Raw genomic sequence first — 23,993 nt, forward strand, 5'->3', positions numbered from 1 at the left:
AGTCTTTCCGATGTGGGACTATTGGGCCTCACACCTGTCACGCCCCCGCCACTGCGAGGCACGTGAGGCACCTAGTGCCCACGTGGGGGCCACATGAGGGGGGAATACGGGGCTCCCCTGCCAGATATTGTCCGGGTCTGGGGCTACACGCAAGCGTCCTTCACCCCTCCCCGATTTTGTTTTCCTCCCGAAACGCGTCTGCAGGATTAGGAGACACCCGCCTCATATGCCCAGGCTCTAGAACGAGTCTTTCCGATGTGGGACTATTGGGCCTCACACCCTTCCCACCATCGGACAAGAGCCGTCCTCGGCTCTGATACCAAATAAGTTGTCACGCCCCCGACCCGAGATTTGCGAACCGGGGGTCGCGCCAACCGCCACACACCCGTAGGAAACTCTCCCCACGAGCATGCAGGGCATCTTCACCAAACATCTCAATTTTATAAATCTAAATTGATTTAACTGAATAAATGCAATCTTATTTCATTGACTGATTCAAGTCATAATGTCTCACAGTTCTAAATACGCAGCGAAACAATAATTGGCCAACATGCAGAACCTAATTCTTAAAATGACAAAACCTTGCAAAGTCCAATAATCATGATAAATGTCCATAATAATCAATTCAACTTAAATAACCCTAATCTAAGATAATTTGGGCCATAATTCTTCTAGTCGCCCTCCCATTTTGAATCCCCAATAGTCTAGTTCTCGGAATCTGTAAAACAACAAGAGATGGTATAATGAGCTAGACAGCCCAGTAAGTAATGAACACTCTAACTAGATAAATCAAGCAGTAATATGTGGAAAATAAATATAAATGCAGTTCCAAAGTACAAGTCAAATATGTCTTAAATTCATAAGATTCTTTTCACGATTTCGAGATTCTTTCACATATTCAATTCATCTTGTCAATCCTGAACTATGACCACATGTTCTCTGTGGCAGGGTCATCAACACCGACTATTCTTCTTGCGGTGAGTCCTTCAGGACAATCAATTGCCAACGTATCTGCCCCCATTGGCGGGGTCCTCAACATAGCCAGGTCGAAGTTCAATTAGTTCTTTATTTCATAATTCAGTCATGAAAACATGCAGTGTCAAAACCAAATATTGTTCATATCTTATGTTATTTCAATTTATCAGATTCAACTCAACAGCCAGGAACTATGGCCACATGTTCCCTGTGGCAGGGTCATATCACCGACTATTCTTCTTGCGGTACCAATGTATTAGCCTCCATTGACAGGGTCCTCAACATAGCCCGACTGCAAGTCTGAATCTATTTCACGTCTTTATCTTTTTTTTTACATTATGTTTAGTGTTCCAAGCCGAAAAGTACAATGTCAGAGCAATTAAACACAATTCAAATCAGAAGCAAATACGTTCAATCAGAGTCATACAATATTCTAAAAATATACATATAATCCATACATCAAATTCAAAATCACGAATAATTCGATTCGTAAAACATACTTATAGTTTGCTGATAAATCTAGAAAAGAGGTTACATCACTTACCTTACGAACGCGATCCACAATAAATCTAATTAATTCCGCAAATCCCTCGCAGAACCTAATATTCAAAAACCATTTTCTTCTTTTAAAATTCATCACATATATATATACAAAGACTTAAATTTTTAATATCCTCCCATGGGTGGCCCTGTAGGAGTGCCTAGCACCCCGAGTGCGGGTTCATACCCGTAAACCACCCCCCTCTCTTATTCATTTTTTTTTTCTTCTTTTCTTTTTCTTTTTCCTTCTTTTTTTTTCTCTCCTTTCTTCTTTTCTCTCCCGACTCCCCCCTCTTCTCCTTCGGTGAAACAGGGGGTCCCGTGACCCCCCCTTCTTCTTCTTCTTCCCTCTCGGTCAGACTCCGGGGCAACCATGGTGGCCGGCCCCGATGACGGCAAGAGGCGGCGGAGCAAGCCCGACCACCCCCGGTAGCGAACATGCCGACGGCTAAAGCATACAGCCGAAGCAGAACATCCCGTTTTAGGCCAAAATCCGGCGATCGGCCGGCTCAAAACCCCCATACACCATGGCTAATCACCAAGAGAGGAAGAGGAGAAGGCCTTACCTCAGCCCCGACGCAGGTCCGACGACTTTCCTTTCCGGCGGCAATGAAGGAAAAAGGGTCATCCGTGTTCTCGGCTCTCCCTCTTCCTCTCTCTCCGGAAATGCGAAGAAGACCCTCCCCCTTTCTTCCTTGGGTGTGGCGGTCTCCTTCGGTGGACTCAAAGGAGAAGGAGAAGGAGAAGGAGAAGGAGAAGGAGCCCTAAAACAGGGGCTCCTTCTTCTTCGGGATGGATCCCTCCATCCCGTTGCCTCACGTGCGCCGCACGTGAGGCCAAAACTTGGGACTGGGCCGGTCAGGTGGACCAGGCCCAGTTCCAGGGTCTCACAAGATCAGTGTGACATACACTGTTAGCTAGACGATAGCGAAATATGGACCTGAACAAACTGCAGTGTTGCTGCAACTATTAATTGTCTTGCCACCAATGTGGTAGCTCAGTTGGAACGGAGCATGATGGAGACATCGGAGCTGATTATGTCCCTGCCTAGTCCACCATCTTAGTACATATTTATTTTATTTTGTTTCTGGGTTTGTTTGCATTTTAGGATTCATTTGTGTATTTTGGGTTTATTGGGAATTATTCTTGTGTAAGGGGGTTTATTTTAATTGTTCTTATTGGGCCCTATTTATAGGGAACTTTGATGGTAATTAGGGTTAATGAAGGTTTAACAATTTTTCCCCCACGTCTTCCCCTCCTCTCTTCCTCCTTCTCTTCTCCCTCTTCTCTTCCTCTTCCTCATTCTTTTCTCCATCTTCTTCTGTTTCATCTTAAAACTACAACGTACAGCAATCTCAACAGTACATTCTCATCAACGCAGCCATTTCTCCCTCCCGGTTCGGCATCAACTTGGTATCAGAGCTTTGGCGGGTTTTGCCCCTGCTGCTAAAGCCCCGATCCAGATCATCCGGGCCTTAGTTTCCGTGGGCTGCCTTCAGGTGAAGACTGTGTTGGCACTTCCATCTCCCGGCTACTTCTTCCAAACCGAGAGCCAACAGAAAAAAAAAAGGATCCCTCGCTCTCTCGGTTCTCACAAGAAGGGACAGAGGGGAACAACCCCTCGGTTTCAAAAATAGAAGAGGGAAAAGAAGAAATCCCTCGGTTTCCCCCCCTCCCCTAACACCCGTCATCGCGTCCACTGCCTCCACCACCGACAGCAACTGCCACCGGTGTATGGCCGAGCCTCGCCGGATCCTCGAATTCTGGTTGGTGCACGAGCTCTACGCGGTACCTCGACCACGGACGCCGGAGCGTGTCGACGGGCCACGAGTGGTTCCCGTTGCCGGAAAAAAGAAAAGTGTCGCCGCCCTTCTGGCGGCCTTGTCCCTCGAACCCGCAGTCACCGCTGCGATTGCCGCCCCGCCTGCAACCGCCGCTGCGTCCTCCGCTCCGCCCGCAGTCGCCGCTGCGTCTTCCTCACCGCCTGCAGCCGCCGAGGCGTCCTCCGCCCCGCATCTAGCCACCGCCGACCGCAGTTCCGCGGCCATTTGCAGCGCCGCCGGCCCCCTCGGTCGATCCGCAACGGCCGCCAAGCAGCCCGAGTCGTCCTCCCATTTCGGTCGGGAGGTTCGGGAGGTTGAAGACGAGTGGTAACGGGTAAGTTCTAAACCCGTTACCCCTAATACCCGTTAGCCCGGGTCCAAAGTCCAACAAGTTAAAAAAAAAAAAATTATGTAGAATCACGTGACCTGCACGTGTTTTCCAAAAAAAAACAAAAAACTGCTTACCTCTGTTTCCGCCGAAAGGAAACCCTAGGGGTTTTCGCCGCCGTCGCCATTGATGTCGCTGACGTCGCCGCCTCCTCATCGCAGCGTCGCCCTCTGTCTCTACCGCCGACACGCAGCGCCGCCCCGTGCTGCGACTGCCCCGTCTCCACCGCAACGCCACCCCCTTCCTCCGCCATCCACACGCAGCGCCGCCTCCGTGCCGCGACCGCCATCCACCTCCGCCTTGTAGCCCTTGCAATCGCCACCGAGCGCCGCTGCCTAAAGTTCCCGCCGTCGCCTTCCTCGCCCCGCCTCTCTTCGGCCGCCTCCTCACCGCCGCCACCATCTTCCCTTCCACCGAGAAACACCAAAATCCCACCCCTAAATCCACTATCCTTTTCTCGGCCACCACCCGAGAGTGAACTGCCTAGCCCCTCCTCTGCTCGCACACCGCAAACCGCCGCGCTCCACCTTCTTCATCTTCTCCCTTTTCCGCCGCCACGATCTGCCCCTCATCTCCCTCTCCTGTCCGCCCACACACCCCCATCAGACCTCACCCGAGCCACACCAGAACCCCCACAAGCCTTCGGGCCGTCCCACTCATATTGCACGGGCCCAACCAAACAACAGGCCCATCTGCTCCGTTCTGAACCCCAAACCCACAAGGCCGCCAGCCCTTTTCTCAACTGCAGGCCAGAGCCCAAGCCCAATCGGCCGCAGGTCCTGTTACAGGCCGATTCAGCATCTTCTTCGGCCCATCCTAGAAGTCCAGAAAGCTTTTCTGCTGCAGCACCAAGTCCACGGCTCCAGCTAACTTCGCCCGGTGCCGATTTCGTGTTCGAGACTCTACAACGGACGCTTCTGGTTGACTGCATTCACCATAGATAATAGGTTCTTCCTCCTTTTGGGCTTGTTTATCTAATTGTGTTCTAGTTCTCTTGCATGACAGCCATAATTGAAAACGTACTTTCCTATCATATTTTGCAACCTTGAACATATATTACCACACCCGTCCTATTCACCCTATAAATCTAGATATTAAATTAGCACACCCTAGTGACAGGATAGTTCTCAACATCCATAGATCAGATTACTTTCGGACTTTGAACGACTGTAATACGTGTTTGCAACCTAATTCTTATAGTGACCAATTTTCTACCTTAATTTTGAAATAACCAAAGTGCAAATTAGTAATATTTAATTTTAAGTTATTTTTGTGAAAATTTGCTGATTTCCAAATTCATAGTAGACTGCATTGATAGGTTGTCCTGCATTGCATGTGGTATGTTAGGGTTCATTAGTAGCATTGCATATCATATCACCAACTAGAGTAGTTCCTGCATGCCAACCCGTAGTGGTAGAGAGTACCTCCTCACCGACTCTCAGACCCCTTTACCCACCATGGACCCCAGAGTTTTACAAGATATTTTGGAACAATTAGCTACATTACGAGCTGATCAAGATGAATTCAAACGGAAGATCCGTGCTCTAGTGCAACACCCTAGGACTCCTGAACCGTCAACCCCAATCGCAGCTTATCCCGAGCTTGGTTTAACCACACCACCGGTAGCTTTTTCCCACCCCCCTAGGAACCAACTTCCTCCTGATCACCAGCGCGATCTTGACGAGCGACTACTTCGTACCGTACGAGTAGATGCTCCCACATTTGCTGGTCAATTAGAGCCGAGTGTGTACCTTGATTGGAGAGCAGCCATGGATAACTATTTTGAGTGGTATGAAATGACTGATGATAGAAAAGTACGGTTCGCTAAAATAAAGCTTATTGGGCAAGCTCATTGGTACTAGCATAACGTTGAACATATGCGTGAGACCCAGAGGCTTCCTCGTATCACCACCTGGGAGGATATGAAAGAAAAACTGAATGAGAAGTATCTGCCATTCTCTTACCGACAACGCCTTATGGATATGTGGCAGAAACTAACTCAAGGGACCTCAATCGTTGCCGATTACATTGCACGATTTGAGGAGTTTCACATGAGGTGCGGTGTAATCGAAGAAGAAACTGTTACTCTTTCTAGATTTCGGGCAGGACTCCGCGAGGAGATCCAGAAAAAATTAATTCTCCGAGAGATTACCACCCTTGGCCAAGCATATCAGTTGGCTCAAGATGTGGATAGTTTCTTACGAGTCCCTGCAGTGAGGCGTACCGACTCTCGATCCATACCCTCAGGAGCCCGACCTAATCAAAGCTATTTTCCGCAATCCAGACCATTTTCCAACCATCCTAACCAGCCCGGCTCTAGCCAAGCACCGACTAGGCTGTTCCCGATGCCTGCTCAAAGTCCGTCAACTGATAAAGAAAAAGGCATACTAGGGTCCAACCTGCCTTCAAGAAGCCAAACCCAGTGTTTCAAGTGCCAAAAGTTTGGCCATATCGCGTCCCAATGTAATGCCAAAACCTATCTAATGACTGAACTGGAAGCAGGAACCCAGGAGACTGAATGTGTCGAAGAAGTCTATGAACCAAACATCGAGGATTTCGTAGAAGACTTTGAAGACGAACAGACCAGATTAGAGTTTGTTCAGACTGAATCCCAAAATGAGCCCACTGATCGGAATGACCAAAACCCTAGGCTCCATGTGGTTAGGTGTACTCTAACCCAAACCAAGACCGAACAAGATTGGCGTAGAACCTCCCTATTTTATACGCTTATTAAGATCAATGGTAAAACATGCAAAATTCTATTTGATAGCGGGAGTTGCATCAATGCCATTACGTCTGGCGTTGTTTTCCGCCTCGGTCTGAAATCAACCCCTCATCCAAACCCATATAAGGTAGCCTGGGTAGATAAGACGTCCATCTCGGTGTCGGAAAGATGCCTTGTCCCGATTCAATTCTTATCTTATAAAGACGAGATCTGGTGCGACTGCCTTTCGATGGACGTAGGTCAAGTCATTCTAGGGAGACTTTGGTTATATGATAGGGATGTTACCCTTCATGGTCGGTTGAATTCATGTAGCTTTCTGTTCCAGGATCGAAAAGTTATACTGAATTCATTGCCTCCTAGAGATCCCGCTCCTAAAAAGAAGGGTGCTACACCACGGAAAGATGAGTCACTTCACATCATTACTTCGAAAGAGGTAATGAAAGATATCGAAAACCAATCACCTGTGTTCGCCCTTGTGGCTAGAGTTATCAACGTGGAGTCAAATCCCGAGCATCCGGCCGCAGTAGTTCCCCTGTTGGAGGAGTTTCACTCTGTTTTCCCTAAGGATCTTTCAGATGCACTTCCTTCGATGCGTGATATCCAGCACGTAATTGACCTCATTCCTAGAGCATCCTTGCCAAATCTTTCCCATCATAGACTCAACCCAAACGAGCACACTGAACTGAAACGTCAAGTTGACGAACTTCTCACTCGAGGGTATATTCGTGAGAGTTTGAGTTCCTGTGCTGTACCTGCACTCCTCACTCCCAAGAAAGATGGCTCTTGGAGGATGTGCATCGATAGCCGTGCTATCAATAAAATCACGGTTAAGTATCGTTTTCCCATTCCTAGGCTGGACGACCTTTTAGACTATATGTCTGGTGCTACAGTTTTTTCGAAGATCGACATAAAGAGTGGGTACCACCAGATTCGGATTCGTCCTGAGGATGAATGGAAAACTGCCTTTAAAACCAAAGATGGAATCTACAAATGGTTAGTAATGCTTTTTGGATTAACAAATGCTCCAAGTACTTTTATGAGGGTGATGACACAGATCTTTCGACCTTTCTTGAATAAATTTATTGTTGTATATTTTGATGACATCCTCATCTATAGTCAAACTCAAGAGCTCCATCTCTCACACTTAAGGCAGGTTTGTGATGTCCTGCGGAGAGAAAGCTTCTTTGCAAATCCTAAGAAGTGTGCCTTCCTGACTGATCACGTCACTTTCTTAGGGTTCATAGTGTCTTTCAAGGGTGTCTTCGCTGATCCGGAAAAAGTAAGCCCGATAGTCGATTGGCCTGAGCCCAAGATCCTAGCAGAAGTACGTAGTTTTCATGGCCTCGCTACTTTCTGTCGTCGCTTCATTAGAAATTTTAGTTCAATAATGTCTCCCATTACAGATTGCATGAAGCAAGAAGACTTTATCTCGACTAAATCGGCATCCCAAGCATTTAAAGAAATTAAGAAAAGGATGACCGAAGCGCCTGTCTTGCGCCTCCCCGATTTCACTAAGGTATTCGAGGTCGCATGTGATGCCTCTGGCATTGGCATAGGTGGCGTGTTAAGCCAAGAAGGTCACCCTGTCGCGTTCTTTAGCGAAAAATTAAGCGACGGCAGGTTGCGTTATTCCACCTATGATAAGAAATTCTATACGGTAGTGCAAACTTTGCGACATTGGCGACACTATTTGCTACCGCAAGAATTTATCTTGTATTCAGACCATGAGGCTTTAAAGTATCTCAATTCCCAAAAGAAAATGAATCATCGACACGGACGATGGATTGAGTTTCTGCAAGTCTATACTTTTGTACTGAAACATAAAGCTGGAGTTGAGAACAAGGCTGCTGATGCGCTCAATCGACGGATCTTCCTCCTATCTGTGATGAGCACTGATGTAATTGGTTTTGAAAGGATCAGGGAACAATATACCACATGTCCCGATTTTAGTAATGTATACCTGACCCTACGAGATGGAGTAGAGAGAGAACAAGATGACTTCTTTTTACAAGATGATTACCTCTTTCCCTCCGACCGGTTGTGTATTCCCCAAACCTCATTGAGAGATTTCCTAGTATGGGAAATACACACTGGAGGACTGTCTGGGCATTTCGGGAGAGACAAAACCATTGAAATAGTAGAAAGACGTTTCTTCTGGCCGAGTCTCAAGAGAGACGTGGCCAAAATTGTCGGTTAGTGTCGCACATGTCAACTAGCCAAACAACGTAAACAGAACACTGGTCTTTACACTCCACTACCTGTTCCTGATTGTCCTTGGCAAGATGTTAGCATGGATTTTGTGTCAGGGCTTCCACGTACCTCTACCAAACACGATTCTATTTTCGTAGTGGTGGACCGATTCTCTAAAATGGCTCATTTTCTCCCCTGTTCTAAGACTTCTGATGCTTCTAGGATTGCGAAACTCTATTTTGACGAAGTCGTTAGACTCCATGGCCTCCCAAAATCTATTGTGTCCGATAGGGATGTTAAATTTATGAGCTACTTTTGGAAAACCCTTTGGCACATGATGGGCACCAAATTAAAATTTTCCTCTGCCTATCATCCCCAAACTGATGGCCAGACAGAAGTTGTCAACCGAAGTCTAGGGAATATTTTAAGATGTGTGGTAGGTGAGCATGCTAGGACTTGGGATCTCGTGTTACCAACCGCCGAGTTTGCATATAATAGTTCGGTCAATAGGACCTTAGGCATGAGTCCTTTCGAAGTGGTGAATGGATATAAATCTAGGCAACCCATAGACTTGATTCCCATATCTCATCAACATAGAGTCTCTGAGTCTGCACAATCATTTGCTTCAGACCTGCATTCATTGCATCAGAAGATCAGCAAACATATTCACTCTAATAACTTAAAATATAAATCCCTTGCTGATTTGCACAGACGTTATAAAGAATTGAATGTAGGCGATTATGTCATGGTAAGAATTAGACCTGAACGACTCCCTTCGGGGGCGTTCAAAAAGTTGCAATCTCGTAGTGCGGGACCGTTCAAAGTCCTAAAGAAAATCAGTTTGAATGCTTATGTTGTAGATCTTCCTGAAGACTATGGGATTAGTGCGACATTTAATATTGAAGATTTAGTCTCATACAAGAAGTCAACATTCATTCCTTCTGACCCTTTTGTTGATACACCCGCTTTTGTTGATCACCTTGACCCAGCACCTGCTATTGAGCCTCCACCTCCAAAGTTTCATGCATGCAGAGAACATATAGAACATATATTAGATGAGCAGGTTATATCTACCAGGAGAGGAAGTTACCACCGTTACCTTGTTCGGTGGAAAGGTCGACCCGAATCAGATGTGACGTGGATTTCGAGAGCCGAGTTGCAGCACCTTGACCCTGACCTTCTAGAATAGTACGACAGCCGGCCAGACCTGCACTCGACGGGGTCGAGTTCTTCCCACCCAGGAGGAGTTGATGGGGATATCGGAGCTGATTATGTCCCTGCCTAGTCCACCATCTTAGTACATTTTTATTTTATTTTGTTTCTGGGCTTGTTTGCATTTTAGGGTTCATTTGTGTATTTTGGGTTTATTGGAAATTATTCTTGTGTAAGGGGGTTTATTTTAATTGTTCTTATTGGGCCCTATTTATAGGGAACTTTGATGGTAATTAGGGTTAATGAAGGTTTAACAATTTTTCCCCCACGTCTTCCCCTCCTCTCTTCCTCCTTCTCTTCTCCCTCTTCTCTTCCTCTTCCTCATTCTTTTCTCCCTCTTCTTCTGTTTCATCTTAAAGCTACAATGTACAGCAATCTCAACAGTACATTCTCATCACCGCAGCCATTTCTCCCTCCCGGTTCGGCATCAGAGCATTTGCTTCCAACCAAATGATTCCAGATTCGAAATGCACGGGGGTCGATTAAATTCGAGGACCGAATGCCCCACGTCTGGACACGGGATCTGAAAGTGCTACCGGTCGGCTGGTACCAAGGTGGCGCCAGAATGTACTCATCCATGAGGGGGCTGCCACGTAGGTGGGGCCGCCCGTGAGGTGGGAAAGATATGAGAAATATAAAAAAAATAAAAAAACAACTAACTGTTCGAACTAGCAGTCCTTGTTAGTACATATTTATGAGTTTTTCGATTAGGACTAAAGTTGTTCGGTTCAAAGTACTATCAGTATGGGTCGATCAGCCCTTAACTAATAGGCTCTTTATGTAGGGCTAAAGTCGTCGACCTTAATTTACGCCGACACGAGGAAATTCGGTCTGGTCTGACAACCAGTGTCAATATTTTCCTTGTCAATACCAAACAAATTCATCGATAGTTCTGTGCATTTTAAGGTTACTGAGGATGATAGTGTTATTTTGATGATTAACAAGCAATTATCTAGAGTATATTATAAGTTAAATTGATACTTCATTTATGAGTTCATTACTCTCAGTATATTTGTATGAATTGATATAGATACATGTCTTTGTTCATTTGAATGAATCTAATCTTGAGATGCAGCAAAGTGTAGATTGAGTCGACCCAAAGGATGATTGGGTCGACCCCGGCACATCAAGAAGTCATTTGGCACACTTCTGCAAAATTGGCACAGATGAACAGTGAGTTGGGTCGACCCAAGGTAAGCATGAGTCGACCCAAACTTCAAGAACCTCAAAACATGAAAGAAATATGTTCTCTGGATTTACTGAGAGGGTCGACCCAAGATGAAGTTGAGTCGACCCAAGCTTGAGTCGACCCAAACCCTGAGAGGGTCGACCCAAAGGCAAGACAGAAAAGAAGACAGAAAATGGTTCTCTGGAATTACTGAGAGGGTCGACCCAAGAAGAAGTTGAGTCGACCCAAGTGAACTTTGAGTCGACCCAAAGAATGGTTGGGTCGACCCAAGGAAAGGAAGGCTGAATTTCAAGTTTCTGTGTTTTCTGAGAGGGTCGACCCAAGGAATGTTTGAGTCGACCCAAGTAAAAGTTGGGTCGACCCAAGGACAGGTTGAGCCGACCCAAGCACGGGCAGAAGCATAACGGCTAGTTGTGCAGAAGTACTTTTTGGACTCCCAACGGCTATAAACGGCTAGTTTCTTCAATCAAATGGTCAGAAAGGACTATTTGGAGGTTGGAGAAGTATTTAAGAGGGAGTATTCATCAGAGGAAGCAAGCTTTGGGAAAATACATCAAGTGCATTCAAGAGAGAACCCTAGCAAGGCAAGCTTCATCCAAGTGCTTCATTCAAGAATCAAAAGAAAGTGGTTGAGCAGATTCAAAGAGTCATCAAGAGCTCCATCCACCCTTGAAGAGTGAAGCATCCTGGACAAAGAAGAGAGAAGTCACATCAAGCGATAAATATTCTCTAAACTCTTCTTTGTAGATTATATTGTTATATTTGCTCATCTAGGAGTTTAAATCTTCTTCCTTTGTTTATTAAACTACTTGTAAAGGTTGGTTGGTTAGCCCGCAAAACCAACGGAATAGGTTGATTGGTGAACCCGGAAAATCAATTGTAAAGGTTCGTTGGTGAGCCCGTAAAACCAACATAGGTTGTTGGTAAGCCCGTAAAACCAACGTAGGTTGTTGGTGAACCCGTAAAACCAATTGTATAGGTTCGTTGGTGAGCCCGTAAAACCAACATAGGTTTTTGGTGAACCCGGAAAACCAAAGTATAAAGGTTTTTGGATTGTGAGCCCGGAAAACAATCCAACTGTAATCCGCGGGATTATAGTGAATTCCCAAGGGGTCGCTTGGGGAGTGGACGTAGGTGCTAAGGAGAGCACCGAACCACTATACTTCTTGTTGTTTGTATTGTGATTTGTTTAAGTTCACTAACTCATCATTTAACACAAGTAAGATAGTTAAAATTAAAAGAAACCAATTCACCCCCCCCTCTTGGCTTGTCACCTTGGGCAACAAGTGGTATCAGAGCAAGGTGCTTCAATAGTACTCATTGATCTCACAATCAAGAGTTAAAGATCATGACAACCCCAGTGGGATGTTCTATGAGTGAGAGGCAATCCACAAATAGACCACCTCTATTTAATGGCACAAACTACACATACTGAAAAGCTAGGATGAGGATATTCATTCAAGCTTTAGACTATGAATTATGGTACATTATTACTAGAGGCCCTCACTCACTCTCTCACACTATTAATGAAAAAGACTTAGCACAATTGAATGCTAATGCTATGAACATACTATATTGTGCTATCCATGAAACTGAATTTAATAAAATCTCTGCATGCTTATCTGCTAAGGAAATCTGGGATACTTTAGAAAATATTTATGACAAAATTCAGATTAGCTCACATGTGCTTCAATTACACACTAACAGTGAGCCTGCAGAAAAAGATGTTGAATCTCCCAATCCGGAAGAAAGAACAACAAATGAAGAATTCGGTGATGAAAACAAGGACCCATACCCAAACACCGAAAAATTCAAAAGCTTCCTAAAGACAAAGAAGAAGAGGAAGCAAGAAGAAAGGAAGAAAGAGATAAAAAGCAAGAAAGCCTTGACCAAGGAAGAGTCAAGCAAGAAAATGAAAGTGAGGAACAACAATAATGATACTAGCTCCAAAGAACTACAAGAGGTAACTAACTTATACCTTATGGCACAAGAAGATAAGGTAAAATCTGAATCTGATTTCACACCTAATGAATTTCAGGAAGAATTCTCTTATGATGAACTATTAAATGCTTTTCATGATTTGTATGGTGAATGTAGAAAATTAGCTACAAAAAATAAAAATTTTAAAAAGCTAAATCTGGAAATGTCAGAAGAAAGAAATTCTTCCGCTGAAATGAAAGACAAATTAAATTCTGAGAATGAACGCTTAAGATTAAATTCGGAAGAATTGATTCAGAAAAATCAGAATTTAATTAAAGAAAATCAAAACTTAAGTGAAGAAGTTAACCAATTGAAATCTTTTATTAACAAATTCACTGTAAGTTCAGAAAGATTAAAAACGATGTTTGAAAGCCAACATGCTGTTTTTGATAAATCAAGACTTGGCTGGATTCCTTTGCTCAATAATAAACCCCTAAAGAAAAAGATTATCAATTCGCCAAGCAAACCATCAAATAAGATAACTTATTTCAAACATAAAAAGATTGGGCATAAAAACTTTACCTATGGTTCTAATACGAATAAATCAAATGGTAAAGTTATTACGATTAAACAGATTTGGATTCCAAAAGGAACCATATGCACTAACCCTCAAGGACCCAAGTAAGCTTGGGTACCCAAAATGAAAATATGAGGGTGTAGATGTAGGTGTGCCAAGCTACCCATGGAATAAATGAAATTTTCATACAAATGGGTGCGTTGACACATAATTAAATCTAGTATAAGGTTTAACATTCTACTTCATGTATTGAAATTATCTTTTTATGAAATTACGATACTCTCTGCATCAAAGTTTTTAAATGCCTCATATATTAAATCTTATCTCAACGATTTTAGCATGAAACTTTCTAGTGCTTGCATCATGATAAGAAAACAATGAATGGATATATATATAACCTTCTTTTTCAAGTTTACAAAATCTAAATTCCCTCTCTAGTATAAACACTTGATGCTGATTTCATACCTTCATGTTAAAACTTTATTGAGCATAATACTTATGAAATCTTATTTCATTATTTGTGAAGGTATGAGTATAATTTATCATTATATCACTCATTCCTTATGTGATTATTTGAAATATATTATGATTTACTCTATAAGTCGCATATATGCATCATATGTTTCAATCATAAATGATTAATGTGTCGTGATCATAATGGGAATTCTACTAAAAAGTTTTATAACAATGGATTGTTTTTTCTTTATAAGTAATTCTCAAGACTATTCTAAAAATCTAAGATTAATAAATCTGATCTTTAAAGTGTTTCATTTAGTATAATCATTGTATCCTTGATTGAATGATTAATATCCTTACATAAAATTATCTCAAATTCTACTGATTAATGTTAACACGTCATGTTTAATCTGAGCATAAAAATATTCTAAAAGTATGAATATTAATTCCTTTGAACCATCTCCCATAAGTCAAATGTAAAATCTTAATTAATCTAAAAGAAAATTGCCTATCTCTCTGAAACAAGATTATTTGTATTGAAAGCTGAATCATAACCAAAATTTTGATAGAAACAATTGTTTAAGGCAATTTGATCAAAACTTAGCTAGCATGCCTTATTGACAATTATCTTAAGCAAATAGAATCTAAGCTAAATTGATATTGAAAATAAGAAATTGATGTGATCTTGATAAATCTTTCTATTGTCTCACATACTTGTACTTAAACCATATTGGTTAATAAAACCATCTCTTTAGTTCAAGTGATATGTACTTGCTTATACTTAGGGAATCTCTTGAGTAAAGTGACTCAACATTCAACTAGTATCATATCTTATATTGAGTCATCTAGTTAAAAATATGGTGGATGAATGTTTTGTATCTTGAAGAAACTAATGACTTTCTTTCAAGAAAGAAAAGGAGCTAGCAGGATCCTTGAGCAAGAAAATGAGAGATTCCAAGTTGAAGGACACCTCCATAAAAGGTACAATAAACATTCACATGCAAACAAGGGAGAGGACTTTCTTCAGCCAAAAGGTTACACATAAGAAATCTAGTAGGTATTTGACTTGAAGAAAGCAGAATGATTAGGTAATTTTAGATACCTCTCTCATAAATTAGCTGAGCAAAGTCATTAACTTAAATCTTACTATGGCATGATTAAAGTCTTTAACTATTAATTTCTTGATATCATGTCTATATATGTATTGATTGACTTATGCTTTTAGAAATTGTTTCATGGTTTGCCCAAACTAAAATATATCTTTGCCTATGTCATAACCATGAACTACACAAGTTTATGCTTAAAATTTTTGATTTAAAATGACTTATGAGAAGCTATGAATTCTTGAGCATAATGAAAATGTTGTTTGCATGATATACCTCTATATGATACATTTGATTATTTCTTTATTCTGCTCTTTCAAGTAAATTACTTGAGAATAACAAAGAGAAAGAGAGATAAAGAAAAGATAATGGATATTATTCAAGAGAAGTAAAATCTAAGTAAAGGCAAATACTCCAATCTTAAGAAAAAGCAAAACAAGCATAATATATTCAGCACTTGTGTGAGCATTCTTTTGGAAGGATAAAATCCGTAATGAATTACACTTAAATAGAGGGAGAGTTTAAAGTAAATAGTTAACCTTTCTATATTGCTCATCATAGGGATGGTGCCAATGGGGAGGCTAGTGGTAGTACCCGGCACTATTTGACCCAACTATTCGGTGTAGGGCATATTAGGGACGGCACAAGAGGGAGGCTATTGGTAGTACCTCGTGCCCCTTCCAACTCCACCGGATAGGGAGCAAATAGAGTATAGAGCATAAGAAAGTAAAAATGAAAGACAAAGCAAGTGAAAGTATATAAAAAGAATCAAGTCAAATTTTTAATCACTTGAAAACACACCATAAGGTTGAAATCAATGCAAGAGTATGTTTAAATAGGGGGAGTTTATTTGAAAAGAATTGATTTTGACCATTGACATGCTTGTTATTTTAGTTTGGTCATTCACGTTTATCTTTGAAAGTTAAATAGATGTGCAAAAAGAAGAAGAGAAGGATATTTCTATTTAGGCAAAATGAATTGATTTTGATCTATCTTTCTACTTGCCTAACTTTGATACATAATGTCCTAACACTTGTTAAAATATCCTCCATCGTGTATCGAAACTCAATATTAAATATAAAGATTCTGAAAGTGCTCTAATGTTATTGAAATATGTGTTTTCAGTCATAATGATTTAAGATGAGCTACAATGTGGAAGATACATATCTCAAATTATGACTTTGAAAGCCTCTATTGAAAATCTTTATGAAATTCAGAATCTGATTTTATATAAAAGCTTAAACTCAATATAATTTCTAAATAAAATCTTAATGAAAGAAAAATAGAATTAATTTTGATGCCTTGGTTGATTGCTCCGATACGCATCCGAAACATATCATTACTTATCTTTAGAGTGTACCAATATTGGTCCAAATGATGTGTCTTTCGATGATCTTGATTGCAAACAAAAATTTCTAAATATATAATTTTATTTTGATATTAAAAAGATTTATTGTGTTTCATGTATACATTGCTCAAAAACTGTGATTAAGAAATTGAGTTCTATAAATATATATACCTCAATGATAATCTATATGTTTTTCTCTCCTACATTCTTAAAGACTCCCATCAGAATATGTATATAGAGTAAATGATTTTAAAGTTAGAAATATTTCAGCTCACTCAAATGATTCTAAAAGAAAGAAAATGTAAATGCTTTTGAAAGAAACTAAGTTTCAAATGAATCATTTTCTGATTAATATTTCTATACATTTTCTCTAAGATTAAGAGAAAGCATAACTTGTTCTTGAAGGATTAGAAAGAGTAATTGCTACAAATTTTGAATAATACTAGATTACTCTACATTCTCGATATCATAGAATTTCAGTTTTATTCACATTTATCACTAAAATCTGAAATTCAATAATAGAAAAGAATGATTAAAGAAGAATGCATCTTTTGAGGGGGAGCTTTAGATATTCAGTATCTCATACCTTGATAGATTTTAATGAACCTTCTTATATTGCAAGACTTGCTTTAAGTATATAATGAGTTTATACCTTGAGATGAGTTCTATAAAGGTTGTCTTATCTCAAACATTGAGTCTTATGAAAATAAGCTGAAACTTGTAGAAAATATTTTTTTTTTTGAGAATGACAATTTTACTGAACATTATCTTCAAATTCTAAACACTTAAATGGAATGATCAATTGAGGGAAAGAAAGAAAATCTCAGAAGGAGAGATCTTATGGAACTTAATCGCATAAATCTATAACTAAAGGAGAGAGAAAGCCTACTAAGTGAAAAGTGATCCTAATGCTCTCCAATATGTATTATCTGAAATTTAAATCTGAAAATCTTTATGATACTCCTTGAGGCTTGTTATTTGGTTAATATACCGTATGCATAAATCATGAACCAAATTGCAATTCAAACAGTTGATCTTAAGAGTCTCTAACTTAATGAAAAAGGGGGAGAATAATGTGTTGAATTTTCTTGAGTATCACTTAGAAAATCTATTTTGAAATTCACTAATGAGTCCTAATTGGCTTGCTCCTTAGAACTTCAATTTTGTGCCAATTCCTATTTTTATGTATCAAATTGTGCTTATTTTCTAAAGAAATAAAAGAAAGTCTTTAAATGAGCTCTAAGATGTATCAAAAATTTCATATTTTGGTATCTATGCTCCAATACTTTTATATCATGAAAGAACTTTGAAGTCATTAAGAATTAAGGATTCAACATAATCTTATGTTTTTCGAGTATATAAGTTTTGATCTTTATCTGCTCTTATACTATACTCTAAAAATTAATTAGATTGCTCTCATGTTGCTATATACTTAATATATTAAAAAAAAAAGGGGTATTGGATTTTCATTCGTGCTTTCTTTGAATATTATTCTTGATACTCCTTGAAATAACTTGAAAAAGATTCCATCTACACTTGATTTCAAAACTATCTTTGGAATCTACATTTAGAGATCACTTCTGGCTTACATCCTTAATATCTCATTCCTAAAGCCAAACACATAGAAATAAGATATCATTTTATTAGGGATCGTGTGCAAAATGGAAACATATGTATTGAGCATATATGGACTGAAAAACAATTAGCCGACATATTCACAAAACCCTTGAGTAAAGATAGATTCTGAATGCTAAGGAGGGAATTAGGCAGATGTGATCCTTTTTATTGAAGAGATATAAAAGGGAGCAAGCAGTCTCATGATACATTCCTCCCATTTCTAAAAACCTATGAAACATGAGTCAAACTTGTAATCTATAGATTCCTTACTCATGTATCATTGTCCCAGAAAGAATTTGTAAGGATTGGAAGCAAGAAAAATTTTTAGAAGCGAAAAGGAAGAGAAAGAAAAAATTTCTGAACTTGGGTCGACCCAACCCAGAATAGGGTCGACCCAACGTTGAGTCGACCCAAGAAAATTCTTGAGTCGACCCAACGTCGGGACCCCACTGTTAAAAGGGGGACCCGTGAGCTATCTAGGGCACTGTTTACCCTTTGTCCTCTTCCGAAAACCCTATTTTCCACTCTCAAATCTTCTCCAATCATCTCCAAACAGTAGATTACTTCAATATCTTGGAGAAATGGGACCCAAGAGAGCCGTAGCCAAGCGATCCGGAAGAGTCTCACGATCTTGTTTAGAGCCTAGGATATGTATCTAGTTCTCATATGTATTTTGTATTGATCATGTATTTTGAACCTTGATTGAGGAACATTGTATTTGCTTTTGTTTTTGGCATGATTGTACTAAAATGTTCCTATTTTGATCAATGAAGTTTGAATGTTTGTTATTGTGTCATTTTCCATGTACCTATTTGATGATAACAAAAAGGGGGAGAAGTAAAGAAAGAGTAATAGGGGAGAAGTAAAGATAGAGTAAATAGAGTAACAAAAAGGGGGATAAGTAAAGAAAGAGTAATAGGGGAGAAGTAAAGATAGAGTAATAAGAGGAGAAGTAAAGAAAGAAAGAGAAATAATTTGTAAAACAAATTGAAAATCATATAGGAAAGCATATACATCCAAGGGGGAGCAATTTGCAACAATGAAAATGATCAAGTCAAAAATTTATATCAAATTTCAGAATTTGGCACATATAATTTCAGAATTTGGCACGCACCTTTCACACCTCGATACATAACCTGAAACTCATGTTTTATCTCAAATTTTTGGAGTTTCATCTTTAATGAATTATAAATGAAAGGGGGAGTAATTCAAAAAGTCAAATTGGCAACATTTGAATGATATAGGGGGAGACTTCACTCTTATATATGAAAAGCTGAAATTCAGCAATTTAAACTCTTTTATAAACTGTTTTTAAAGACAAGTATCAATAGGCTTATACTCTTTATTTTGTAATCATCAAAAAAGGAGAGATTGAGGATGATAGTGTTATTTTGATGATTAACAAGCAATTATCTAGAGTATATTATAAGTTAAATTGATACTTCATTTATAAGTTCATTACTCTCAGTATATTTGTATGAATTGATATAGATACATGTCTTTGTTCATTTGAATGAATCTAACCTTGAGATGCAGCAAAGTGTAGATTGAGTCGACCCAAAGGATGATTGGGTCGACCCCGGCACATCAAGAAGTTATTTGGCACACTTCTGCAAAATTGGCACAGATGAACAGTGAGTTGGGTCGACCCAAGGTAAGCATGAGTCGACCCAAACTTCAAGAACCTCAAAACATGAAAGAAATATGTTCTCTGGATTTACTGAGAGGGTCAACCCAAGATGAAGTTGAGTCGACCCAAGCTTGAGTCGACCCAAACCCTGAGAGGGTCGACCCAAAGGCAAGACAGAAAAGAAGACAGAAAATGGTTCTCTGGAATTACTGAGAGGGTCGACCCAAGAAGAAGTTGAGTCGACCCAAGTGAACTTTGAGTCGACCCAAAGAATGGTTGGGTCGACCCAAGAGAAGGAAGGCTGAATTTCAAGTTTCTGTGTTTTCTGAGAGAGTCGACCCAAGGAATGTTTGAGTCGACCCAAGTGAAAGTTGGGTCGACCCAAGGACAGGTTGAGCCGACCCAAGCACGGGCAGAAGCATAACGGCTAGTTGTGCAGAAGTGCTTTTTGGACTCCCAACGGCTATAAACGGCTAGTTTCTTCAATCCAATGGTCAGAAAGAACTATTTGGAGGTTGGAGAAGTATTTAAGAGGGAGTATTCATCAGAGGAAGCAAGCTTTGGGAAAATACATCAAGTGCATTCAAGAGAGAACCCTAGCAAGGCAAGCTTCATCCAAGTGCTTCATTCAAGAATCAAAAGAAAGTGGTTGAGCAGATTCAAAGAGTCATCAAGAGCTCCATCCACCCTTGAAGAGTGAAGCATCCTTAACAAAGAAGAGAGAAGTCACATCAAGCGATAAATATTCTCTAAACTCTTCTTTGTAGATTATATTGTTATATTTGCTCATCTAGGAGTTTAAATCTTCTTCCTTTGTTTATTAAACTACTTGTAAAGGTTGGTTGGTTAGCCCGCAAAACCAACGGAATAGGTTGATTGGTGAACCCGGAAAACCAATTGTAAAGGTTCGTTGGTGAGCCCGTAAAACCAACATAGGTTGTTAGTAAGCCCGTAAAACCAACGTAGGTTGTTGGTGAACCCGTAAAACCAATTGTATAGGTTCGTTGGTGAGCCCGTAAAACCAACATAGGTTTTTGGTGAACCCGGAAAACCAAAGTGTAAAGGTTTTTGGATTGTGAGCCCGGAAAACAATCCAACTGTAATCCGCGGGATTATAGTAAATTCCCAAGGGGTCGCTTGGGGAGTGGACGTAGGTGCTAAGGAGAGCACCGAACCGCTATACTTCTTGTTGTTTGTATTGTGATTTGTTTAAGTTCACTAACTCATCATTTAACACAAGTAAGATAGTTAAAATTAAAAGAAACCAATTCACCCCCCCCCTCTTGGCTTGTCACCTTGGGCAACAGTTACTATGAAGGAAAAAATTTGACATCATCTTCTTGCAATAATGACGTTTAGTTTGCAAAAGTAGGTTGAAATGTAGTCATTTGATGTGTAATTGGAAGAATCAAACATTCCATTATTTTCTAATTTTGTAAAAATATATTCTAATAATTAAATCAGATGAGAGAGACGTCCTGGGTGACGTACCCGAAGACTCTCTGGAAGCAGGACACGTCCATTTGGCGACCGTTGATGAGGATTTCACCGGAGACTCTGCTCGGGTGGATCATCCCAGCCAGGATGGACAGCAGCGTAGTCTTCCCGGCACCGCTGGGGCCAACGATGGCGATGAGCTCGCCCGGCAGGGCCTCGCAACTCACATTCTTCAGAATAGCTCTGGAAGTGCTGCTGCTTTATGCCTAGTGGTACTGGCGTAATTTCTATCCTCATGGTCCCAAGTTCGAGTCGCTGCGGCGTTGATTAAAATGTGGCTTCAGCCACTGCTTGGACATGAGGCATAGAAACGTTTCTTGAACCTCTAGTAGCCGAAGTGGTGTCAGGTGTGACGTACTCACACGTGGGACTCGAGCTAGAGCCCAAAGGAGTAACTGAGCCGGGCCCACAGATGGAAAGGGTATGAGTAAAACCGGTCGGGGTGCCCAACACACGGCCATTTCTGCCCGCATCGAACATTCTCCTGGTAGGACGGGAGCTCAGTGGGGGCTGCTATGCAGGGGTAGGCTTGACCCTTCCTCCCCCTTCCCTTTTTTGCCTAAACAAAAAAAAAATCATTTTAAATCGTACATATATATACTTCAGAAATATTTGTCTTTTGAGGAAAAAATTGTACCATCCTTAGGGGCAGCAAGATAGTTCTTACATTATTTAACAAATTATTTAGTCTCTCACCCTAAAAAAAAAAAGTTGTTTTGTCTCGTTGCTTTGTGAAGATCATCTACGTACCAATGGTGCACCCTGCCTTTATGGAAACTGTTGCTGGAAACTGAACCCGGGGGTGACCACCGGCTAAGAAGAAGGAGCTCTGGTGCGGGCGGTACGTCGGCGGGCTGCATCCTCCGGGGGACCTGCAAAAAGCCGGTGACCGGGCTTTCCAGCGCCGGCCCTCCGATGCTTAAGTCAGAGGGGGCTTTTGTGGAGAAAGAGAGATAGTTCGTATGTAGCAGTCCAAGCCAGAAAATTAGAGTTAGGAGAAGTCTCCCTCCCCAGAGGAAAAAGTTCCCCCTTTATAGGAGGGATACACGGTTACATGTGATGTGACTGGGCGAATTAATGAGTTACCGTCATGATTGGGTGTGATCGTGTGAATTAATGCGTTGCCGTGGAGGGTTGGACTGGGTTGAATGAGTCAGTGAGTTGTTGTGGGCGACTGGACATAGTTGAGTGAGTCAGTGAGTTGCCGTGGATGGCTTTAGATTTTGAGCTGGCTGGAGGACTGCAGAGACCATGCTCATTTAATGGTTGACAGTTGCAGCAGGGTATGGTCCCTGGTTGATATATCGTGGCGTGGCCGGCAAGCAAAGCATAGTGCGGTGAGACTGTTGCAGGGCGTGGCCGCAGCACGTGGACGACGAGCTTGGCCTTATGAGGTCGGCTCGGTCTTCTGTTGCATGAGCTCGGCCTGCATAAGCTCGGACTGCATGAGCTCGGCCCGGACTGCATGAGCTCGGCCTGCACAAGCTCGGCCTTCTGAGCTCGGCCTGCTGTCGGATTTGGGTGCTTTAATTGTATTTGTGGGGTGGTCCATTTTTTCTCCCAACACTACCCCCCGACTTCCGAGTTCGAGCTGCTTTTTGGCTCGGGCGAAGGAAGTAGTCCAGTCATCGATCGTCTTGTAATATAGCCAAATGTCTATGGAGATGTATGTGCTAAGTAGGGTGTACCTCTCGTACAGTTGGAGCTAATTGTCTTAGGTCGAGCTGAGCGGCTCTGCTCGGAGGTCGACTTCAGTGGCCTTTTTTGGCCTGTGGTCAACACAGCAGGGTGGCCTCACTCAGATCGGGGCATGTTGGAGATGTAGATATCTGGAGACGACGGATGTAGATATCCGGAGATGACGGACTTTGTCCATTGGCGACCGTGCACCCCCACTCAGATCGGGGCAACGTTGGAGATGTAGATATCCGGTGTCACGCCCCCGCCTGCGCGGGGCACGTGAGATACCCAGTGCCCACATAAGGGCCACATGAGGGAGGAACACGGGGCTCCCCTGCCAGATATTGTCTGGTTCCCTCCCCGATTTTGTTTTCTACCCAAAACACGTTTGCAGGATTTGGAGACACCCGCCTCATATGCCCAAGCTCTGGAACGAGTCTTTTCGATGTGGGACTATTAGGCCTCACACCCTTCCCACCATCGGACAAGAGCCACCCTCGGCTCTGATACCACTCAATGTCATGCCCCGGATCCGGACATGATTTTTTTTTTTCGCGCCCCAGATCCAGTTCATGACATGGCCGTGCCATTGTAGGTTGCTGTCACAATAACACGAAGCCCATGATAACAATTTTATTTCATGAACTAAAACCAAATATGATCAAATTTATTGACTAATCATAAAGAAGCAAATACAAATCATCTAAATCAAATACTTGAGTTTGCAATATTACAACCCAAACTTATTAACATAGATACTTCTAAGAGTCCCTGTAACTATGCTTCAACTCCAATTTTCATTCAAACCCGATCTGACTCGGACCTGAACCCGACCCGGATCCGACTCGGACCCGACCCGACCGGACCCGATCTTCAACCGGGTCGGGTTTGGGTCCAAAATTAAGACACGAACAAAAAACCAGATCGGGTCGGATCACCCCTAGTCGTATGGAGGGGGTCACGTGATGTACTTAGTGGCATAGGAGAGTATATGTCTACCAGTGAGGGAGAGTGGCCTCGGTGTGTTGTCTCTTGTGGCGCGGCGCGAGGCGCTGATTGCCCGACATGCAGCTCGATTCATGTTGGAGCCGCAGGATTTCTGGAGTCAGACCATGGCTGCCAG

The sequence above is a fragment of the Phoenix dactylifera genome, unplaced genomic scaffold, assembly GCF_009389715.1.
Source record: "Phoenix dactylifera cultivar Barhee BC4 unplaced genomic scaffold, palm_55x_up_171113_PBpolish2nd_filt_p 000845F, whole genome shotgun sequence".
NCBI lineage: Eukaryota > Viridiplantae > Streptophyta > Magnoliopsida > Arecales > Arecaceae > Phoenix > Phoenix dactylifera.